Raw genomic sequence first — 23033 nt, forward strand, 5'->3', positions numbered from 1 at the left:
TTTCTGAGATCTTCTGGTACCATCCCTAAAGTTTGGATTACTTCTTTCCTATGTTGGGTGGGTATTCTAGGACAAATAAATCTGCCTAAAATGGGAAAGAAAGGATAATCCTGTTTCCCCTGAGATTAGGGAGGAGCAGGGAGAGAGGAAGAGAAAGAAACATGTTCATTTTAAAAATAAGTTGCAGTGGCAGAGCAGCAAGGGCTGTATTCAAAGCGTAAAGTGGACCACTGTGACATTTCCCCACTGCCACTTTCTACATTACATTTCTATGGAAAAATGAGCAAAGACATCTCCAAGCTGCTTCCTGCTGAAAAAGGGTGAAGTTGGAGGAAGTAACCCAAAGTCCTTTTCTCTGTCAAGTAGAGCATGGACAATTAAGGGTATTCAGCATCAGAGCAGTCAAATAGAGGTCCAGTCAAATAGAGGTAGCAGATGGCAGGTGACTGGACAAGGCATACATAAGGCAGGGATCCTGCTAAGATAAAAATAAACAATAAGCATTAGTTTTGTAATTAATTAGCACTAAAGCAATTAGTATTGTATCCAGTCTCTAAAAATCATAAAGATAGTAACTCATAATCATATCAATGAAAAAAAAGATTGAGTTTATCAATGTAGGAGGTTAGGAAGATTTGTAGGTCTATGAGATGAGGCTCAAATTAACTCAGGACAAACTTGTGACTCTAGAGTCCTTTGTGATCATCTTTAGACACTCACACACAAGAACTCTTCCTTTATAGCCTCCAGCTTTACTTACTGTTGGTAGGGCTGACACAAGTGTACCTCTTAAGTTACATTTAAAAAAAATTGGTTTTCCTTTTATATGTCCATTGTAGGGCTCTACTTTGGCTATACTCTCATGCCAGGTATTTAAGGCCAAGTTGGTTAAAACTGGATTACTGGGTGTTTAAAAATAAAACTTTGGAGACCAAGGTCAAGAAAGTAAAAGGACCAAGAAAAAAATCAGCCAACATTTTGGCCCTTGTCTCTAAGGTTAGCCAGGACCCAGAAAATGACAGGACCCCTCTCTGGGCCCAGCAACTCTAGTGAGTGACCTGATCTGCTAATCAGGGAGATTAAGAGGATTCTAAAGAAGATGAAGTCACCACTGCCCATTCTGCAAAGAGGGTCATTGGAAGGGACATGTCCCTCATGCTTCCAAGAGAAGCCATGGATGATCAGGAAGACAATGACCCATCTTGGCAGATGGCACCACTGGTAGAAGAAAGCTAAAGGAGCCAAGAGACTTTGCACATGTCCCCAAGAGTGATCTCTGAGAAATCTATGCTGGTTCTAATCTGATTCCTTATCTCATTTCATCATCTTAGTTCTCTGCCATTTGATTTCTGAGTCAACAGGATTGATGCCATTTCTGAACTGACAACTTCTTTGTGTGAGAGCTTAAATACTATTTGCAGATATTTTCCCTGTCTACAATGACTCAAATTTAAATACATGGGTTTTATCAATTGAAATTCATCACCTAAACTCCTTATCAAGGAACTAGAGTGTAACATATGACACATACACATTGGAAACAGTGTCCCTGGGCTTGAATTCAAACACCAGTGATTTTTTGTCTTTGGACAAATTAATCTAGCTCTGTCCTAGTTCCATAATCTGTAAAATAAAATAATCATAGTAGATACCTTAAAGGGAGTTGTAAGGATTAAATGAAATAACAAGTAGTCTTTGACTGGTAGCTAACACTCATCATTTGTTGGTTAAGACTTATTGTCTTATACGCTGCTACCTAAATTCAAGGAATGCATTATAATTCATACACATATGTTTTAGAGTTTTGGGAAAATGTTGGAGGTTTTGAAGACTAAGAAAAGAAGGCCATATGTTTTCTGTGAAATACCTTTCTCAGATTAAAGTGCATATCAACAAAATGAGATTTGAAATTTGCAACTTTGACTTTCCTTATTGCATTTTACAAGATTCATTTAAGTCAAGAATATTATAACCAAGAAAGCAAAAAAAAAAAAAACTGGAGTTCTGTTATCTCTTAATTCCAAGATGGCATTAAAACTATAGATCAACCAGAGTTGGCCACAGCAAAGAATCACCCATTATAAACAAATCCCTAACATCAAACATATAAACAAAAATTATAACATTAGCAAGAAACCAGCTCTGGATTATCATAGTACTATGAAGTTTCCCTCCTACATAAGGAAAACTAAGTGGTACTTAGTCCTGATCATCATTAAACCCAGACAGATTCTATAAGGAGTCAGTCAAAGGAGGCTCAAAAGATGTCAGCTTATTTAAACAAATGATGCTTTAAAAATTATAAGACAAACTATGTCATGCCCCTTTTCACCAAAATGGTGGACAAAAGGCAAATGAAAAAGAGAAAAGGAGGTAGAGAACAAAATCAAATTTTTTGTTGTTAAGGAGGTAGAGAACAAAATCAAAATTTTGGATTATCTTACTTGACAATTCAGTGGTTTTCCCCATTTTAGAACTAATTTAAAAAGAAATGAGAAGAGGAATTGGATCCAAAGGTAACTCCTGTATCAGAAAAAAAATTAAACTCACATCTTTGCTGATCATGATGGCCAATGATGTGCATGACTGAAAGGTGCTGGGTATAAGACTATAGTGCGGGATGGAGAGTGGTAAGCCAAAGGATGAATGCAAGCTCCACTCAGCTCCATACCTTCCTGGCTTTGCTACAATACTTGATGTGAATATGCAAAGATTCTATGACATTTGCTGGTAAATGGATGTATCTGGAGACTATCATGCTAAGTGAAATAAGCCAAACTCCCCAACAAACAAAAGTCAAATGTTTTCTCTGATGTGAGGAAGATAATCACAATAAATGGATGGATTTTAAAAAAGAAAAGTAAAAAGAAAGAAAGAAGGAAGGAAGGAAGAGAGGGAGGGAGGGAGAATAGAAGTTCAGTGGAGTAGACAAAGGCAAATGAAGGAAAGGGAGGAGGGACAGGGAAAGGAAAGACAGTGGTATGAATCTGACATAACTTTCCTATGTGTATATATATATATACACAAATATATCACAGTGAATCTCATCATCATGTACATTCACAAGAAATTAATTTAAAAAATAACTGGGTAAATGGCAGAAAGATAAATAGAGTAGAAGGAAGGGAGTAGGGGGCAGGGAGAGGGGAGGGGAAGAAGTACTAGGGATTGAATTAGAACAAGATATATTTCATGCTTTTATAATTATGTCAAAATGGATTCTATTGTCATGTATAACTAAAATGAACCAATAAAAAAGAGAAAAAATGAGAATCTAGACTCCCGTTTAAGTTCTCCAATATATTCTTCTAGATTTTTCAATGATGGCAGTGTTTACATCATTTTAAGATATTGCAGGGACCAAAACAGTGGGGACCAAATAAAGCGTACCTACCAGCCAGATGTTCCCATGGGTGATGAGTTTGCAAACTCTACTAACATTTACTTATACAGAGTCAGTTGTGAAAAACTACCTCATTTTCCTCTTTACAAATATAATACAGAGAACCACTAGATACATTTAAATATAGCAATTTTCACAGTAAACTGTGGCTATTCCTACCCCTCAATTATGACAGAGAAAAAGATATGTAAGAAACCTACTTAAATAAATAACTAAATACTGTTTATTAACCAAAACTTTTCCAAGGTTACATGGTTTTTCTCAAGTCACTGTATATAAATATTTTATCAGCAAATAAAAATAGCAAATATAGAACCAAAATTGGCTCATATGACTATATCTTCTTCTAGTCAAGATGAAATAACACACAGGACCTTTTACTCTTCCCTGAAAAAAATGTTTAAGAAGCACTCTACTCAACAAGAGAACACATATTCTTTTCAAGTGCACACAGGGCTTTCATACAGATAGATCATATTCTATGGTGTTTACACTTTATGCTTTAGCATGTTTGAATACACTTAAAAATCAAATCAGACAAATTATGTATCTGATCACAGTAGAATTTAATTTTAAATCAATAACAGAAATATAAGTGGAAAACCCTCAAATATTTTAAACAAAATCTCATATTTCCAAATGTCCACTTAGTATATTGAACTGAATGAAAATTTTTAAAAAAACCATAAAATATCAAAATTTGTAGAATACACAAATAAAAAATATAAAACAAAAAAAATGTGGGATATAGCTAAAGCATTACTAAAACCATTACTAAACTTGTGGGATGTAGCTAAACATTTTTTATTTGTAGGATATACAAATAAAAAATATAAAACAAAAAAATTGTGGGATATAGCTAAAGCATAAACAGAATTAAAATTCTTATATTAGGAAAGAGCAATCTCAATTATTTTAGCTTTCTTCAAAAGAAATTAGAAAAAAAAAGAGCAAACTGGAACCAAAGGAAGCAGAATAAAGGAAATATTAAAGGCCATAGCAAAACAAATAAAATTATAAGTAATAAAGCTGCAAAATGATTTTCTTCATGTAGATAACAGTGGTGAGGATTCTCACCAATGCAGTCTATGATGTCAGCCTTCCTTTTATACCAAAACCAGATAAAGACCTTGCAAGAAAATAAAGCTAGGGAATATGAAAATATACAGAAAATTCTTACTAAAATTTTGTCAAGTTAAATTCATCATTATATAAAAAGAAAAAGTCCTCATGAACAAGTTAAGTTTGCTCCAGAAATGCAAGTATGTTAAACATTCAAACATTAATTAGTATAAAGTTTCTAAAAAAAAAAAAAGTTTCTGCAATTCAAGTTGTACTTACTTATTTAAACTGAAAGCAAAGATGGGAAAAGGCAAACATGAGCTCTAGTCACTTCTGTTCAGCACTGCACTAGATGCTATAGTCAGTCTGATAAGACAAGATGAAGAAAGAATATTTTAATAAAAGAATTAAAGATGTCTTTTATTCAAGGAAGAGTAAAAATGGTTCAGGGTGACAAAAAATGCTCACTGCATTGATAATGGTGATTTAATAGGTTAGGTACATTTGTCAAAATTTATCTAACTTATTCTATATTAAATATGCCTCAGTAAAGCTTTTGAAAAGTTTTTGCACCAAACCATATAAGCTTATTATTTCATGTAGTAAGAAGTCACAACATACAGATTATTTATATCAGCATTTTAGTGCCACAAACACTGTTTTGACAGTGTTTCTCTTCTTATTGTGATGCCTAAGACATCTCCAGTTGTGTTCCTACATAACAAAATCTAAATGCAAAACAACAGCAACAAAAATTAATATTTTGGGAGTGAAGACAACTTTTCTGAGAAACTTCCTCTCACCTGCAATTGGTCAGAATTTTATGACATGTCCAATATAGAAACAAATACATGTTGACTCAGTATCTATTTCGCTCCAAAAAAAAAATATATGGGTTCCCCAACAACTAAACAAAATCAGAACTCTGATATCAAGGATGATTAGTGTAATTGCCTTTTGAGAAAGCTGTACCATCAGACACAATCATTATGTGCCCTCTAGTTAGGACTATTGCATTAGCTCCTTGGCAGGGCTAAAAGAATTCCTTATTGCTAACAAAAAACATAATATGGTGGTGCATTGCTGGACAATCATAATACATTCTGAAAAATGCTTCATTCAGAGATTTTGTCATTATGGAACATCATACAGTGTATTTAGACCCACCTAGATAGTATTTAGTTCAACCCCTGAACATGGCCTCTTATGCAATCAATAGACATAGTGAACATGAAATATATGGGGCTGCTGCCATTGTAACATGGCATACAGTATTACAGTAAATTCTTTTCATAAGTTAGAAAGAATATACTCTAACCAGGCGCAGTGATGCATGCCTATAATCCCAGTTACTCAGGAGGCTGAGGCAGGAGGCTCACAAATTAAAAATCAAGCTCAGTAACTTAGCAAGATCCTGTCTCAGAATAAAAAAATAGAAAGGAATAGGGATGTAGCTCAGTGGTAGAGAGACCCTGGTTTCAATTACTAAGAAGAAAGGAAGAAAAGAAGGGAGGGAGGAAAGAAGGAAGGAAAGGAGGGAGGGAGGAAGGAGAAAAGAAAGAGTATACTCTAATGATTAAAATACATATACCAGTAACAGTCCTTCATTATCAAGTGTTGTGTATACATCATCCAGCATCACCACAAACACGTGCACACTATGGCATTCTGATGGTTACAATGTCACTGAAAGAAAGGGATTTTTCACCTCCATTATAATTTTGTGAGGGCCACTCTGATATATGCAAGCCGAGTTACCCAAACTCTTGTCATATGGCATATAATTGTATATCTATCTTTGAAACTGCTGGGGAAAGTGTTGGGATGGAACAGCTTTTGAAAATTCCTAACTTATTAAAAATCATTTTTGTGGGTTAGAACAAATGTTAAATTTTTTCCACTCTTCAAAGAAGAATCAAAAATTAAAGTATTTAGGGCTGGGGTTGTGGCTCAGTGGTAGAGCACTCGCCTAGCATGCACGAGGCACTGGGTTTGATCCTCATCACCACATAAATGTAAAATAAAGATACTGTGTCCACCTAAAAGCTAAAAAAAATAAACACTTAAAAATACATTTAAAATTTTAAAAATAAACTATATTCTTTCTTGGAGGCTATGTTAATTTTTAATATAACAATACATTACTCTAAGAGAGTTAGGTAAAGATGAAATTATTGAAAGCTCACTTTTGGAATATTCTTTAATGCATCAAATGCATTGAAGACCAGAAGACCAGAAGTTACAGGACAAACATGAAGTGAGTCAACAGAATTTAATAGATACCTTTTAGAGGAGATAGATAAAATTACAAAAATTTATAAATTACAACACTTACAAATTTCAACTCTGGAAGTTCTGAGAATTAATAACTACAACAATGAATGTACTAGGACTATTCCTACCCAGATTTCAGCACAGTCCTGACTAGGAACTGACCAACTTATAATATGACTCCCATCTTTGACACCAAGAGAAGAGAAGAAGAAAGCTACAAACTCCCCTTGTCCCAGTCAGCAGGGCAGAGCCAGGCAACTGGTATCTCACCAACTTCTAGAAACAGGGCTCCCTCCCATTTCCCCTCTCACTTCCTATGTAAGGACAAAGAACTATGATGGCCCAACAATCATGAGGTGACTAGGAGATCTAAAAAGACCAATGTCACCACCTCTTCTTGCATTAACAGGCATAAAAACTGGAGTAGGTCCTTCTGGCACATTCTCCCCAAAGTACTAAAAACCAAAGTAAGGGGTTGGAAAACTGGAGAACGTACTCCACGCCTTGTTTGGGCATGGTAACCCAAACAAATGGGATTCTTCTTCCAAGTTCTTTTACTTCTGAAAATACAAACTACTCTTACAGTTGCAAAAACAAAGGTACTGAGGGAATGGTTAGATCTGGGTAACTGCTCCATTTCTGCACTTCTCTTCTCACTGTGTTCTGCCTGCTCTTTGATTGAGTGTCCACCTTGGCAGAGCACTGTGATTGGCAAAACAGTTCAGGCAGCAGGTGGACATGGATGAAAAAATACAGTGACTCTCTTCAGGTGGCTTTAAATAATGAAAAATGATGCTTTGCATTTCTACTAGCAGAAAGCATCCCACAGAGGACACTGCCTGGACCTCTCCAGCTTGGCCTCAGCTCAGACTTGAATGTGAGGGTAACGAGATGTCCATTGCTTCCCTTGTCCAAATAAACAAGAGTTATTTCTAGGTTTGTCATGATAGAAATTCCCTTCATCTCTTTTGTTTGAAAAGGAGCTTGAAAGAACAAGGATCTTTCCACATTTTAAGACATTTTCACCCAGACATAATGAATTAGCATATTCTTTAAAGGCTTATAGATTTTAATTTGGTTTTTAATCACCACTTGTGCTCTGAGGCCATATTGAAGACAGGAATTGGCAGGGCTTGGCTGACTAGAAGCTGACATCACCTGCTTCCTCACCACCCCCATTTCCTATTCTCAAGATACTTTCTAGTTTCCTAGGCAGAGGGGGCAAATTCTTTTTATATTCTGATATTTCTCTTGGACAGTCCACATATTTCCAAAATGCCTTCTGACCAATGTAGACATTATTGAAATTGTCATCAAGTCTGGTGGGAAAGGGGAGCCAGCCCCTCAACTCTCATTGCTCACTAATAAATTGACGTGGGTGCACGTCATTTTTACCCACTGGGGAAGTATTAGGCCTGTGAAGCCCCTCCTTCCTGCTCTACCCCATGTTCCCCCTTTGGAGGTCACTGTTTCAGAAAAGAAATCCACTTCTCTTTCCCCACAAACCCTTCCTTCTTTTCAGACATATTCCCTCCCTTACGTAAACATGCCTCAACTCATTTCTTGATTCTCATTCATTTTGAAAGGAAGTGGCAAGGAGTACAATGCATGGGTACTTATCATTAAACAATAAAAACTTAAGGAATGCTAAGTATCCTATAAGACTAAATGTAACTCAGTGTGATGAAATTTTAATTTATAATTTATTTGGTAATTCATTATTAAATTAGTTCCTGGCATTCATTCTTCAGACATCACCATCTCCATTGTTCACAGTTTATTAAACGAACTTTCAGAGAGGGGCTGGGACTGTGGCTCAGTGGCAGGGCGCTTGCCTTGCACATGTGAGGCACTGGTATGATCCTATGCACCACATAAAAATAAATATATAAAATAAAGGCATTAAAAACAAAGAATTACAAAAAAAGAAGTTTCAGAAAAGTAGTCATAAATAAATACATAAATAAATTCTAACCATTCCCTTTCTTCTGAGAGATTAAAGAGCATAATGATAGCTCCATACACCTTCAGTATTAAATTCATTCTAAAAAAAAGTATGGTTGTTAGCCTTCCATACTGTGGCAAATTACCTGAGATAATTAGTTTAAAAGGGTAAAAATTTATTTGGGCTCACAGTTTCAGAGCTTCCAGTCCATGGTCCCTTGGCCCTGTTGTTTTGGGCTGTGGTGGTACAGTACATCATAGTGGGAGCACATGATGGAGTACAGTTGCTCATCTCATGGCACTGGAAAGCAAAAAGGGAGAGAAAATAGAACAGGAATCCCAATCTCCCCTTCAAGGACAACCCCCGATGACCTATCTTCTTTGAACAGACCCCACCTCCTAAAGAAGGTTCCACCCACTCCCAATAGCACCATGAGCTCTGACCGAGCCTTTAGCACCTGGGCCTTTGGGGAACACTCCATGTGTAAAATACATCAGTGACACCATAAATAAATTTATTGTGGTTACAAAGCTCTAAATACTCATAGAAACTGCCACATTATAATTATTTTTCATCTATTCTATCAAGAGACCTAAAGCAGACAAGAAACCACCATTCAGCGGTGCATTTGGCAACTTCTATGAAGTTAAATATGATGCTTGTAGTTACTGTTTTTATGAATGCATAAGAAATTAAAAAATAAATTACTCAATTTATTTTTTAATTTAATACACATTTGAGGGTTTATGCCCTATGAACCATTTTTACATATATTACATGTGGGTATATATAATACCTAGTATATAATACATATATATTACATGTCCTACATTTTATTTACATTAAGCTTATTTAATCTTTACAAGAGGCCTGAGAGGAAGGTGATGCATATTTTGCAGAGTCATCGAGCTTGGCTCTTCCATTCCTGGTTGTGTGACCCTGAAGTGAAAGTGACCTACTCAGGGTCACACAACAAGGAATGGAAGAGCCAAGCTTGCTGACTCTGGTCTGTCTCTATCAGGGGAGAAGTTGTGATCCCCAGTGAAATATATCTAGTGGGACGCCAGTGAACCATCTGTTCAGCCAAGGGCATTGGATCAGAATGTTGGCCAAAGCTTTGGGTGAATTCCATGTGGTGCATGCTTAAGAGACTTCAGCTCTCTGTCAAAATGAGTGAGTTACACACAAGCAAAATAGCCACAAGCAAACTCATGTAGAAAAAACAAAGGAGCATCAAAAAGCTCCACCAAAGTGTTCATATGACAAAACATTAGGCTGGATATAATAATACAACTATTTACAAATAAAAGTAGCCTAAATTCCAAATAAAATTGAACATTGTCATTAGAAGATGAACTTAGATAAGATCCAAGAGTGTGCTGTTCCTCATTAAAGAGAAATTTATCAATTTTTGCAGTATATTGGTTATTGGGAAAGGAAGGTGTTTAACTAAACATAAAGATCTATAAATCATCCTCCCCAAAATGAAAAACAGAGAAGCTAAGTTACTTTATTTTTCTTCCAAAGCAGAATGACTATCAACAATAAAATGTCAAGTAAACAGGCAAATTTACAACAGAAACCCTCCCAAAGAAAAATATCATACAACATAGCTACTGATGGAGCCATAAGGAAAGCAACCACAATCAATGCAGAGAGATAATTAAAGCATTCTTTCAAATCATCAGTAATGACAGCAAACACTGCCTAGCCTCATTAGGAAACCTCAAGATGCAGTCCAACTAATGGAACCCACTGGCAGCCCCAACATTATTCCATTTCTGAGAGCTTTTATGGAGAAATGGGCTTTAGGGGAGAGGAAGGAAAAGAAATGTTTAATCAATTTCTTTTAAAGACCCTTGCTGCTTATGAAATTACAAATCAGTCTTTCATGTGTTGCTTAAGAATATAAGACAATAAGAAGCCAAGGGGAAAAGATATTTTTTGAAGACACACTATTGTTGATTTAAAGCAACAGATCATCAAAGCAATCTGAACTATTATAACTTTTCCCAAATGCTTAAAAAACATCAGAGCTAATCAGCTGTCATGTCGTCGAGCTCGATCACATACAATCCAATGCTCACTATTTAAGTAATTTTCTTTCTCTTCCTTTATTTCAAACATTTACTTTTAAGTTACCAAAGGGGCAAAATCATTTTGAAGGGTGTTAAATATAAGTGCCTTTTGAAAGAAAGACACTTGCAAGAAGATCAGGTGGCATTACGAAAAGGAAATAACTCACTGACAGTCCCAATCACAGTAGCAGTAAAATACATCAAGAGTGCCCACTCAGGATGAGAATCATTTCCACCAGGTAAGGCACCACCATCTTGGTGGCACCAAACCTGGGTTGTTTACAAAAAATGAAAGTTTTAAATTAAAGTCACAGTAACCTACTTTAGATATAGAAGTGCTGCTATTACATTTCCAGTACACTCCTCTTTTGAGTCACATAAAAATATTCAACACTCTTACAAATTCATCTTGTCTTATAGCCTTCTTCTGGGAGAGTCATAAAAATAAAACCCAGCTTTGAGGTTGAAAAATATGATAATATCTTGTGAAAAAGATAAGTACTGACAATAGGCACACACAGCAAAACAAAAAGCTTCAAAGACAAAAAGTCATTAGAAGGATAGGAATTAATCTTCTTACATGGCCAGGCATTAATTAGTTTTACTGCCTTCTGAAAATATGTAGGATCTAGTTTGAAATAGCTCTGTGCTATTCACCTATCAAGAAGAGACATACATCTTGGTCTTTTTAACCTTCCACTGATTCTGATTTACACAGGTTTAGTAAATGAAAGGTATTGCAAAAGGACTTTTTCTAATATATGAAATGTCCTGAAATTCCTGGTGTCTAGCAAAACTAGACATTTCAGAAATATTCTCTGGTATTTAGCAAACATAAAACATATGATCTATGAAGCTTCTCCTACACATTTTAGAACAATAGCTATTAAAGAAAGAAATTGAAGTGAAGTCTCTAAAATCACTTTTTAAGAAATTCAGAAAATTGTTAAAAATAATCCAAACATCCCTGGCTTCAAATTGCAGAATTGATTTTCAATTAAAGAGTGTGATTAGACATGGAATAATCTTTCATTTAACTTCTTAGTTCCAGTTAAAGTTGGCCAAACTGAAGGACATGAAACCAAGAATTTATACTCAGTTCCAAAATGGCATAAAATATCATTTGAATTTATTGTAAAACTATGCAGCAGTATATTTGTTTTTTAATGCTGTGTAGCAAACAGTCACAAATTTAACACTTTGTTGACACATCTGCTCATCCTTACACAGTTTCAGCAGACCAGGCCGAGTTGTAATCAGGTTGCTTGCTCAGGTCTTTCAAAGCTGAAATCCAGGTGGACTAGAGCCACAATCTCATGTGGAGCTTAGGATCCTCCTCTAAATTCTTTGAGATTGCTGCCAACATTTGTTCCTTGTAATTATAGGACAGAGGTTTTGTTTTCTTGTTGGCTGACAAATAAAAGCACCATACTATTCTTTGTCCTTTCCACATCATGACAGATTGCTTCTTCACAGCCAGCAGAAGACTCTCCCTCACTTTAAATTACTATTTCTTTTAAAGAATCACCTGATTAGACCATGACCATCCCCCTCAAATCTCCCTTATGATTAACTCAAAGTCAATAATTAAGGACTCTTTGATGACACAGGGAGTGAATATAGTAGAATTCAGTTAAAATAGAGGATTGTAAAAATAATACTACTATAGAATACTACTGTATTTCACAAAAGGTTTGACTATTTTGCTTCTTGAAGCAACAAGGCTATTTCAATAGAAGTTGCTTATACACACAACTGGCATTAAATATTTTAATATGTTACCACAGCCTTTGGATGTCATATAATTTGTTCAAGTTTGAAGCATTCCTGCTATGAATCTCTTTTTCCTTCAAATGTTAAGCACACCATGCAACCAGGAAAAAAGAAATCAGCCTTAGTTAGATTTTCCCCTTCCTCCCCAGCCTAATTCAACCAGAGTCTAAAAGTGTGCATTCAAAGCATGAAGCCTGGAATCCCTAGCACCTCAAAAATATAAAAACATCTGAGCAAAGTGATACATCTGTAATCCCAGGAACTCAGGAGGCTGAGGTTGAAGGATTGCAAGTTTGAGACCAGTCAAAGCAACTTTGCAAGAACTTATCTCAAAATAAAAAAATAAAAATAAAAATAAAAAAGGCTAGGGATGTTGCTCAGTGTGAAGCGCCCCTAGAACCAAACACAAACACTCCCTCACCCCACCCCATGTGCCCACACGCGTAAACACACACACACACACACACACCCCAAAGCATCCAGCCTGGAACAGATCTGGGAAAGAAGATGGTTATGCCTAATGGTTATGCCTAAATGCCATCATTTTGGGGGGACAAGGAGGATCGGGGATGGAATTATGAGCCACATCCCCAGCCCTATTTTGTATTTTATTTGGAGACAGGGTCTCACTGAGTTGCTTAGTTACTCACTTTTGTAGAGACTGGCTTTGAACTCAAGATCCTACTGCTGCAGCCTTCTGAGCCACTGGGCCTAAGTCAAGTGCCCCTGAATTCCAACCCTGGTACCCCCCCTCCAAAAAAAATGGTGGCATTTAGGCATAACCACTAAGAAGTTTAATCCATTATGGGATGAATAGAATCATAATATTCTGAAAGGTAATGTACTAGATACGGAAACAGTTGGTATGCCAGGGGCTGTGCCCACTGCATCCAGAGCATTGCTATGGCTGCTCTATTCCACAACTTCTCTGCACTTATCTGGTCCATATAAACAGGTTTCTGACACATTTCTCTAGTACAATCTATGTCATACTTTTATTTTAATTGGGCCATTTTAATGTTTTTCAATTTAATAAATATTTCTCTTGATTACAAATATGTAAGGCTGTTTGATGGTATTCAGACACATCATAGTAATGGTAATTTTCTTGATAGGTTTGTAGTCTTCAGTGATTATAAAGAGTTATTTGTATGAAACTGCCATCAAACAATTAAGATGGCACTTAGGCCCAGCGGCTCAGAAGGCTGAGGCAGGAGGATCGCCAGTTCAAAGCCAGCCTCAGCAAAAGCGAGGCACTAAGCAACTCAGTAAGACCCTGTCTCTAAATAAAATACATAAGTAAAATAGGGCTGGAGATGTGGCTCAGTGGTCAAGTGCCCCTGAATTCCATCCCTGGTACCCCTCCAAAAAATGATGGCATTTAGGCATAGCCATCATTTTCAGGACTGTTGGTAACCCAGACATATTTCCCTAAACAACCTTGTATTTCAGTTCATTCACATCTGCCTCATTGCAGTATCTTTGGTAATGACACTTCAAATTGTAGATGATGTGATGAATATATAGATGAAAACTCATGATGAATTATTTTTTTATTTTTCTGCACCAAGTATTGGCAATCAAAAGGTCGTTCAGATGTGTTATACAAATCTTCTTAAAATGCAAGGTCATTGGCCTACTGAAGCTTTCATATTTAGGTGGTTTTCTTATAAAGCCATCTTCAACAAAGCAGATCAGGACATTGTACCAAGAAGCAGAGAGAAAGCTTCATTCATCAAGACCAAAATTTATATCCCAAAGGCACACCCCACAATGACTCACCTCCTTTAGCCATACCCTATCTGCCTATAGTTACCACCCATTTAAACCATCAGTGTATTAATCACTGATTTGATTAAGGCTCTTATAGCCCTATCATTTCAACTCTGAACATTCATATTGTCTCACACGCGAACTTTTGGGGGAATACCTCATATCTAAACCATAACACTATAAGAAAAAAAGAAATAAGGAAAGTTCAGATGCTCATTAATGTTCAAAGAAGACAAATAAAGTGATTGGTCTGCAGGCTGAGTTTTACCATAAACAGCGATGAGGTCAGAGTCCTCAGGATCCAATCATTGTCTAAAAATCCCCACTTTGAAACTTCTACATTGGGACCATGCTTTCAACATGAGCTTTTTGGATCATATTTCAGATTCAAACCATAATAGTGGTTATCATCCCAAGCTAAATGATTTTCTAATGTAATTAAACAAACATGAAAAGAGAAAGCCAGAAAATGGGAAGTACCTCTGCCCCAAGTTCATGCCTTCACCACATCCTTCTACCATGATGTTCTGCCTCACCTTTGGCCCAGAGCTAAGGAGTTAACCAACTGTGGACTGAACCTCTGAAACTGGGAGCCAAAATAAACTTTTCCTCCTCTGTATTGTTCTTGCCATTCTTGATAGGTCTTCTGTTCACAGTGACAAAAAACTGATTAAAACACATAGTAAACCAGATGACATCCATAGTGTTTAGGGTGTGATTCAACATTCATTTTGTGGCATGAAGCCAGTCATAGAGCCACCAAGTGCATTCTCTTGGTATAATACTTTGAATTTTCAAGCCCCAAAGACCCATTAGCTGATTCAGCAATGCCCCCAACAGGAAAGGCTTTGGCTTACCTTTGAACAAGGGCATTGGTATGAGTCTCTGATCACCTGTATCAGATTCTGTTAGATCATTCTGTGAGGAACTGAGCACTTTCCTTTTGTCCTTGGCTCCTGGCCATACCATGTTCCCTGGAAGTAGAACAAGAACCTCATTTCAAATATCACCTATTAACTGGGTTTCAGTTATCTTGTCCTTCTTTTGGAATTGAACCTTCTTGGATGAAAATCAGCGTAGCAAAAGTAGCTGTAATTTGTTTAGTGTCTACCATATGCAAATTTCTCAGCTGCATATTTTTCATTCATATAAGCCTTCAACCACTCTTGAAGAAATTATTATCTCCATTTTACTTATAAAAACACTCCAGTTCTAAAACATTATGTAACTAGTACTAGGTAATCTATGTGGTAGACACCAAGGTATAAAGACCTAAGTTGAGTTAGTCTCAAATCTCATATTCTTACCTCTTTAATTAGGAAAGAATATTACTTATTACCCAAACTAGGTAACTTTTTAAGACGAAAATAAGGCCTTATTAATAATTATAATTAATAGTTATTTATAAGAATAAATGTAAGCCAGGCCCATGGCAGGCATATGGAAAGATATAATTTATTTACCTATGGTTATAATACCCATACATTCTAGGCCCTACTTTTACATTAAGAGACCTCTTACCAGCCAATTTAACCATTGGTGTCACTTCCTGGAGTGGGTCTCAGCTTCTTCTCTACCCTATTGTTCAATGATACAGAGGTTCTAACATACCTAAGCTAATTCCTAATAGTCTAGCACAAGTATATGAGTTTGAACTTTCTGAATGTAAAGCCTAGCAATAGGTCAATTTCATACTTGAGTACATATTGCTCTTCTTCCTTAACATCAGTGAGACTTCTCATTTGCATCTCAGAGACCAAGAAAGCTTCAGAGTAACTGAAATTTTCTCAATAATTACATCTATGCACAGTTCTGAACACAGTGATCATTGCAAAAGATTTTTGAAATATTTTTGGTTATAATAAATATGGACACATACACAGTTATGGTATCTCTGAATATGAAGACTAAAGCATGTGCATATACACATATGTTTTAATATACACGTAGACAATTTTCATTCATACTGTCTCATATCTGGATCCATAAATAGTATAAATCTTCCTATATTTTATTTCAAGTCCTTAATTATTAAGGTCTGATGAATTTAATCTATAGTACAACACAGCACAGGACTTGGACTGAAATGAGAACACAATAAATAATACAAATAAACTGATCCTAACTAACATGGTATCCCTGAGTGTAGTTCTCTGCAAGCCCATAACAACATTCACAATTAATTTCAATTTCCTTTTTCACTAAGTAATTTTCCAAAGTATTATCTGGTTTCTAATTTTTTGAGATTATCTTTTAGAAAGAGTTGGGTAGATTTTCAAGCTAAAAAACACTATTTTAGGATTTTGATGGGACTTCTGAGAAATACTTAACTTCACTTTTCTAAAAGGTCTGGTTTCCACACGGACTCTCAATTCTTTACACTTTTCAAACTTATGGGGAAACAAATAAAAATGACCTTGAGATATATCTTATTGATCTAGCCTTGTTTTTATAGAGGGCAAGAATAAGGTGATTAAATTGTCTTTATAAACTCTATCATGAAAATATAAATCTTTGCACCTTATTATTGTGATTAAATGGTGGTTAAAATTCTCCTATGGGGAAAAAATCTATGTTCAGATAAGTTGGGGAGACTTTGTTTTTTTCCATTACTTCTCTCAGTACTCATTTATTATCTTAAAACTTTTGAGAAGGTTAGCAATAAAGAACTCAGAATTTGGCCATAAAAACATGTCCACAAAGACATCTTCAATAATCCCATTAGACAGCACTTATGTGGAATACACATTGTGAAATACGCTCCTAAATGACATGAATTCTCAAGACTGGTTGTAGTGTGTGGCCATCTCTCCCACTGTGAACAGAGGAAAACAAAGAGACAGAGATGCACAGATTCATATAAAACAAGAGGTTGAAGCTGGGGATAATGGAGTTGGGGATGATATTTTGGTAGTCCTCGTCACATTAATAAACTGAATCCTGAAAGTTGGTCTCATTTGCAGGAATTTACTCAACATTTATCATGCTTGATATTATTTATTGTATGCTGTTCGTTGCCACATAATACAACTTCACTCACAGCAATAACAAAAGAATCTGATATTAGTAGCCTCCTACTCTGAAAATTTTGACATAATAAATGTCAAAAATCACTGCAGCTAGATAAAAGACATAGGTAGGTTTATGGCACTCCTTTTTCAATTTTTATTTGTTTGTTATTTCCATGATATAAATAATTTCAAAAAAATCAGTTAACCCAGTTTGGTACAAAGATATTCTATTTTAATGGCACCTAATATTATACTACTTAAGAAAAATAGGGGAAAAATTTGTAAGACAGAGTAAGATTCCTAATTGGACCTTGTAAAAACAATGGGAAGTTTCTACAACATTAAAAAAAATAGTTAAACTATGTTTTAGATTGTAGTTATAAACTTTCCAAAGAAATTATAGTGCTCTCACATGCAATACATTAGGGATTTGAGCCCTTCCATTTTATTAAAATGCAAACTAACTATGCCATCTTGCTCTTTATGAAAATTCAATTACATTGAAAATCAACTAGAGAATATTGCCTCTGAGTTTAAGATGATTCAGTGAGCCACAAACGTTATGAAGATTATCAGGGAAGAAATTAGCCACAAGTCGCTCTTCACTTTAGGTTTTATAAACCATTCTCATGTACATAATCTTATTTTTTCCAACCAATGTTCTGTTTCCCTGACCTCTGACCTCCCAAACTCTCAAATAAGATTCCACGGGTCTGTGAGTAGAATCAAGAGAAATTATTTAAATTTTGCTTAATGGTAAAATACATCTACCATTTTGTGCATTTCTTTGTCCCTAGATTATAAAATTCATATGAAGAACGTGTATGTGATTTATATTATTGACCTTCAAACACTCCTATTCCACCAATCAAGCAATCAAGTCTAGTTCAGAACACAGAAGACTGGTACTTGAAGGTCTCTTTGAAGGAGCTTCATATGGGATTCTTACATTCCTTAAATATAGAAGGTCACAGGCCACCAAAGGCAAATAATACTGCACACATTTCAAGACTCCTATCTGGCCTCTGGTCTTGAAAGGCATTTGAAGGAACTTTCCTGTATTACACTCTAGTAGGCATACACAAATCCACAGGTTGTGAATTACATACATTGTACTTTCTCCTTGTGCACATAAGAAGACCTAAACTTGTTTCCAAGAGAAAAGGGAAACTGTATGGAAATGGAAGGAGACCCTCATTGTTACACAAAATTACATATAAGAGTTTGTGAGGGGAAAGGGAAAAAAAAAAAACAAGGGAGAGAATTAAACAACAGCAGATGGGGTAGAGAGGGAAGATGAGAGGGAAGGGGAGGGGGGATAGTGGGGGATAGGAAAGGCAGCAGAATACAACAGTCATTAATATGGTATTATGTAAAAATGTGGATGTGTAACCGATGTGATTCTGCAACTTGTATTTGGGGCAAAAATGGGAGTTCATAACCCACTTGAATCAAATGTATGAAAGATGATATGTCATGAGCTTTGTAATGTTTTGAACAACCAATAAAAATAAATAAATAAATAAATAAAAGTTGCAATGAATTATCAGATATTTTAATATTACAAAAAAGAATCCAAAACAAATGGAAAACCTCATGTGTTTCACTGATTGAATAAATGATACTTTATCACATTAACTTTGAGAGTAAACTCACTTTTTTGATATACAACAAAAACCCTGTCTCCACTGTTCTATGTAATTGTTACTAAATTAGATTCAAGATTTTTGAGAATTAGGAATAAATCCATAAGTATTGGAGTCTTTTCCATACAATTAAAAGCAAACTTAAAGATACACACACAAAAAGTATCCTCTCCATGAGCCACTGACCACATGCATTAGGTGAAATTCCAGAATTTTGATAATTCATTTTCCCTACAAATTGTGCAGGTGAGTTGCAACTCTAAAAACAATTAGTATTTCATGGTAAAAGCCATAAATATCAAGCCGACTTATAAAAAAAGTACTAAAAGATGAATATGAATCCAGTTTACCTTGAGAAGAGACTCAGAGTAACAAATTAACTCAATAGAGTTTGTAGGGAAACATCAATTATTTAAGAAGAATTCATTACAATAAAGAAGGAGATTCAAATAACAGACTGATCTCATGTTTTCATTGTATATGCAGGATAACAAATCAATGAGGGCCTGTCAATTGAATTTATAATATCCAATCAGTGCCACACATAATTATATGGTGCATATAACAGATGTGGCTTCCGATAAGGAAAACAAAAAGCAAAGAAATCTACTGGCTTAAGTATACAAAAAGATGTGCTAAAACAGTCTTGAAAATAAGGCCACATATCCCCTCTATAATGCAGATAAATATAAAATAAACAGATGCTTGCCTAATGAAATTCTAACAGCTTGCAAAAAATAGTCTTTTACTTTTCTAATTTTATCCTTTCATATTATATTTTGGAATATTTGAAATTCTCATGTAGGAATGTCACATACAGTATAATTTAGATGAAAAAGAATGAATAATGCTTTCTTCAATTTCAGCTTCTTTAAAACAATGAGCAATAGAAATTCTGCTTTGCAGGATCACACTGGTCCAGAGAATACCTTTGTCTTTGGCAAAGAAGTTCATGGGATGAGAGTGGAGGGTGAGTTTCTATGTACTAGAGTGTGTAAGAACGATTTTTATCCTGAAGGATGAATCAGTGCACATCAATCAGTCTTAGGAAGGGAAGGTTATAGAAGGGACTTCACCATCTCTTAGGTTTTTTCCTTTGCCTGGTAACCCACATGGAGTGAAAAGGACAATGAAGGACCTCTGGCCAAGGACCAGGAATTTCTTCCTCCAACCATATTATGCTACTCTTTCACCCTAATATAATCCAAATAATTTTTTACAAAAGTGTTAAGTAAGCATCCTAAAAGAGTACAAAATGGGACAAAAAAAGTTGTAATCTTATTTAATTAACTTCTTCCATTGAACTACACAATGGCATCAGAAACTCTAGTTTGCCCAGGTCGTTCAAAGAAATCCTTCAGGTGGGAATTTTCTTATTCCCTAACCAAACCAGTTTCATTTCCTATCCTGTAGTAACACTTTTATTTTCTTGGTGTCAGGATTGAACCCAGGGCCTCACACGTGCTAAGTACATGCTCTACCATTCACCTACATTCCCAGACCCTTATGAAACACTTTGATCCACTCTTCCCTTGGAGAGTTCATCTTTCCCCAGACCACATTTCTATTTCCATCAAAATCATACTGGCATGGCTTCTGGCTTCTGAGCCACACAGCCAGCCCAATAATCCCTCCCGATAATCCCTGTGGTGGTGGAGAGACAGAGCAGTTAGGCTGGAACAGAGCAGCAAGACCTTACCATGGCCTCTGGGAGCCCACCATGCTCTTGTGGGCGTGAGCCTCAGCAGGCTTGAGATGAAATGCTGGCCTATCACTCACAGCCAGATGCCAGATGCCCATTGCAGAAGTCCATTCTACACAGATCTATAGACCTCAATCTCCCACTTCCCCAGAAGTAGAGGAAAAATGGAAGTAGGGCAGACCTGAATAGGATTGCAGAGCCAACCAACAACATTAGTAATTTTCTAAAACCAGATTAGTATGAGTCTCTGGACCAATAGTATTGACCCAAGTACTATATAAACCTCTAGACTAGCAGCACACTCATGCAGCAACCTCTCTTGGGTGGTCCCAAGGGAGTTCTGTTTCTATTCACACTTGAATAAATCCTACTCTTACACTTATCCTCCTCCATGGATTTCATTCTTCAAAATTTCAAAACAAGAAATCAGAAAGAAGAAATTGGTGGTGAGCTTCTAGATATACTGGAAGCCTTTAAGAACCACAACAGAGACCTCACCCACCAGCAGAAGTGAAGAATCTGGTTTCATCTCAAACTCCAGTTTCTCTACCTTTCCCATATGAGTCTAATGATGATTTCGTCTCTTCTTGCATATTGCAAACCGTGCCATCTCAGACTTGGGTAAAATGATGTTGTTTGAAGTTTTTTTCTTCCCAGGCTTCTGCTGGGTCTGAGGGGATACCATGGGCCATGCACTCATGAGTAGAAGCCTCCAGCAGCTCTTAACAAAATAGCTGCAGTCCTCGTCCTCCAGCAACACTAAGAAAAGGGAGTCCAATCACAGAAGAAAGTAGATTTTTTTCTCATTCCCAAGAAGTAGAGTCTTCCTCCTAATCCTAGAGAAATAAGAGCTTGGCATTGCTGTGCTCAATGACTGTTGCTTCCATTACAAAGTGATCTCCCCTCACATAAAGGAATAGTGCTTCTGCCTGAACCAGTCAATCATAGATAGTACTAGATAGTACGGTAGCCAAATGGAGTCCCTGAGTCCCACATGATTTCCCCAGTGAGAGGAAGGGAGTACTGGTTAATCTTTCTATAAACAGAACAGAGATTCCATTTAGACTTCCATTGCCTGAGCCAAAGACCATTCTCTTAGAAATCATAAAACACACCTGCAGAATTACTTGACCCATAGGTAATTTTTATGGAGGAGGCTTTTGTATGACTTTCATGGATGAGTTATTAGTAAAATTGTTAGACAATATGGTCATGATAGCAATCTTCAGAGGATATATATATATATATATATATATATATATGCCAAATGCTTATTGTCATAACATAATCATCAAAGAAACTGAAGTCCAATCAAGCATTGCAACCCCAAATAAGTACTCAATTCATTCAACAGGGATTTAATAGATATCAACTCCATGTTAAAGGATGGGTAACAAGAAAGAATAACAAACAAATAGAGACAGAATAGCCAGTCTCCAGGCCATACAGTCTTTCCTCTCTCTCTCCTATCACTACCCTGAGCTCTATGTTCCTACCTTGTCTCTTTTATTGCTCCCCAAAGTGATAAACTGATCATTGGAACTTGAGTCAGCACAGCACAGATAAGTGCTGAGTTGGCTGCTTCACACCAACAAAAGCTGCAGTCAGGGGACACACACATCCCTCCTTCCATGCAGTCTCTCCCGTGCTTGCCATCCATCCCTCTAAATCATTCCAAAGTAGGGTGGGGTGTTAGTTTCCAAATAAGCATCTTAGACACAAGCAAACCAAGGGTGATTTCCCTGTGGATGTAAGTAGTGGGGAAGGCTGTCCACAGGTCTCATCAGTGACAGTATGGCCATATCACATCAACTCCCTCCTGAAACTCACTGGGAGAATAACAGCCAGTCCCCATGGCGGACACACATGACAAACCTCCTCAGAGAGGTTACAAAGGATTTCCCACTCAGGGCTTCCTTTCAACAATAAAAAATAACAGCCCTTTGGAGGATGCAGAGGTAAAGGGTCTACTAATAACAGAATGTTTCTCGCTGCCATCAAAATAATTACCTCCATTGCTCTGAGTATGGAAATGGCGACCTTGTGCTGCTCTCTGCCTGCCATTTGACAAAGAGTGGCCAAACAGCCAGCAACATGGGAAAGAGCAGGAAGAGCACAGCTTCCAGGGGCAGCATCTGTCTTGGCAAAGGAAAAAGGCTTTTAAAAATGGCAAACAGGATTCTCAGCTCCCCAGAGAATTAAACGTTCCTCCCAAGTGTTTCCATATCTTCACCAAAAAAACCTGTTTAAGGCATGTATTTGCCTCAGCACACACATATAAATAAATAAATAAAAATATATGAATATATATATATATATATATATATATATATATATACACACACACACACACATACACACACACA

Source organism: Marmota marmota, unplaced genomic scaffold, assembly GCF_001458135.2.
Source record: "Marmota marmota marmota unplaced genomic scaffold, marMar, whole genome shotgun sequence".
In the NCBI taxonomy this organism is placed as follows: Eukaryota; Metazoa; Chordata; class Mammalia; order Rodentia; family Sciuridae; genus Marmota; species Marmota marmota.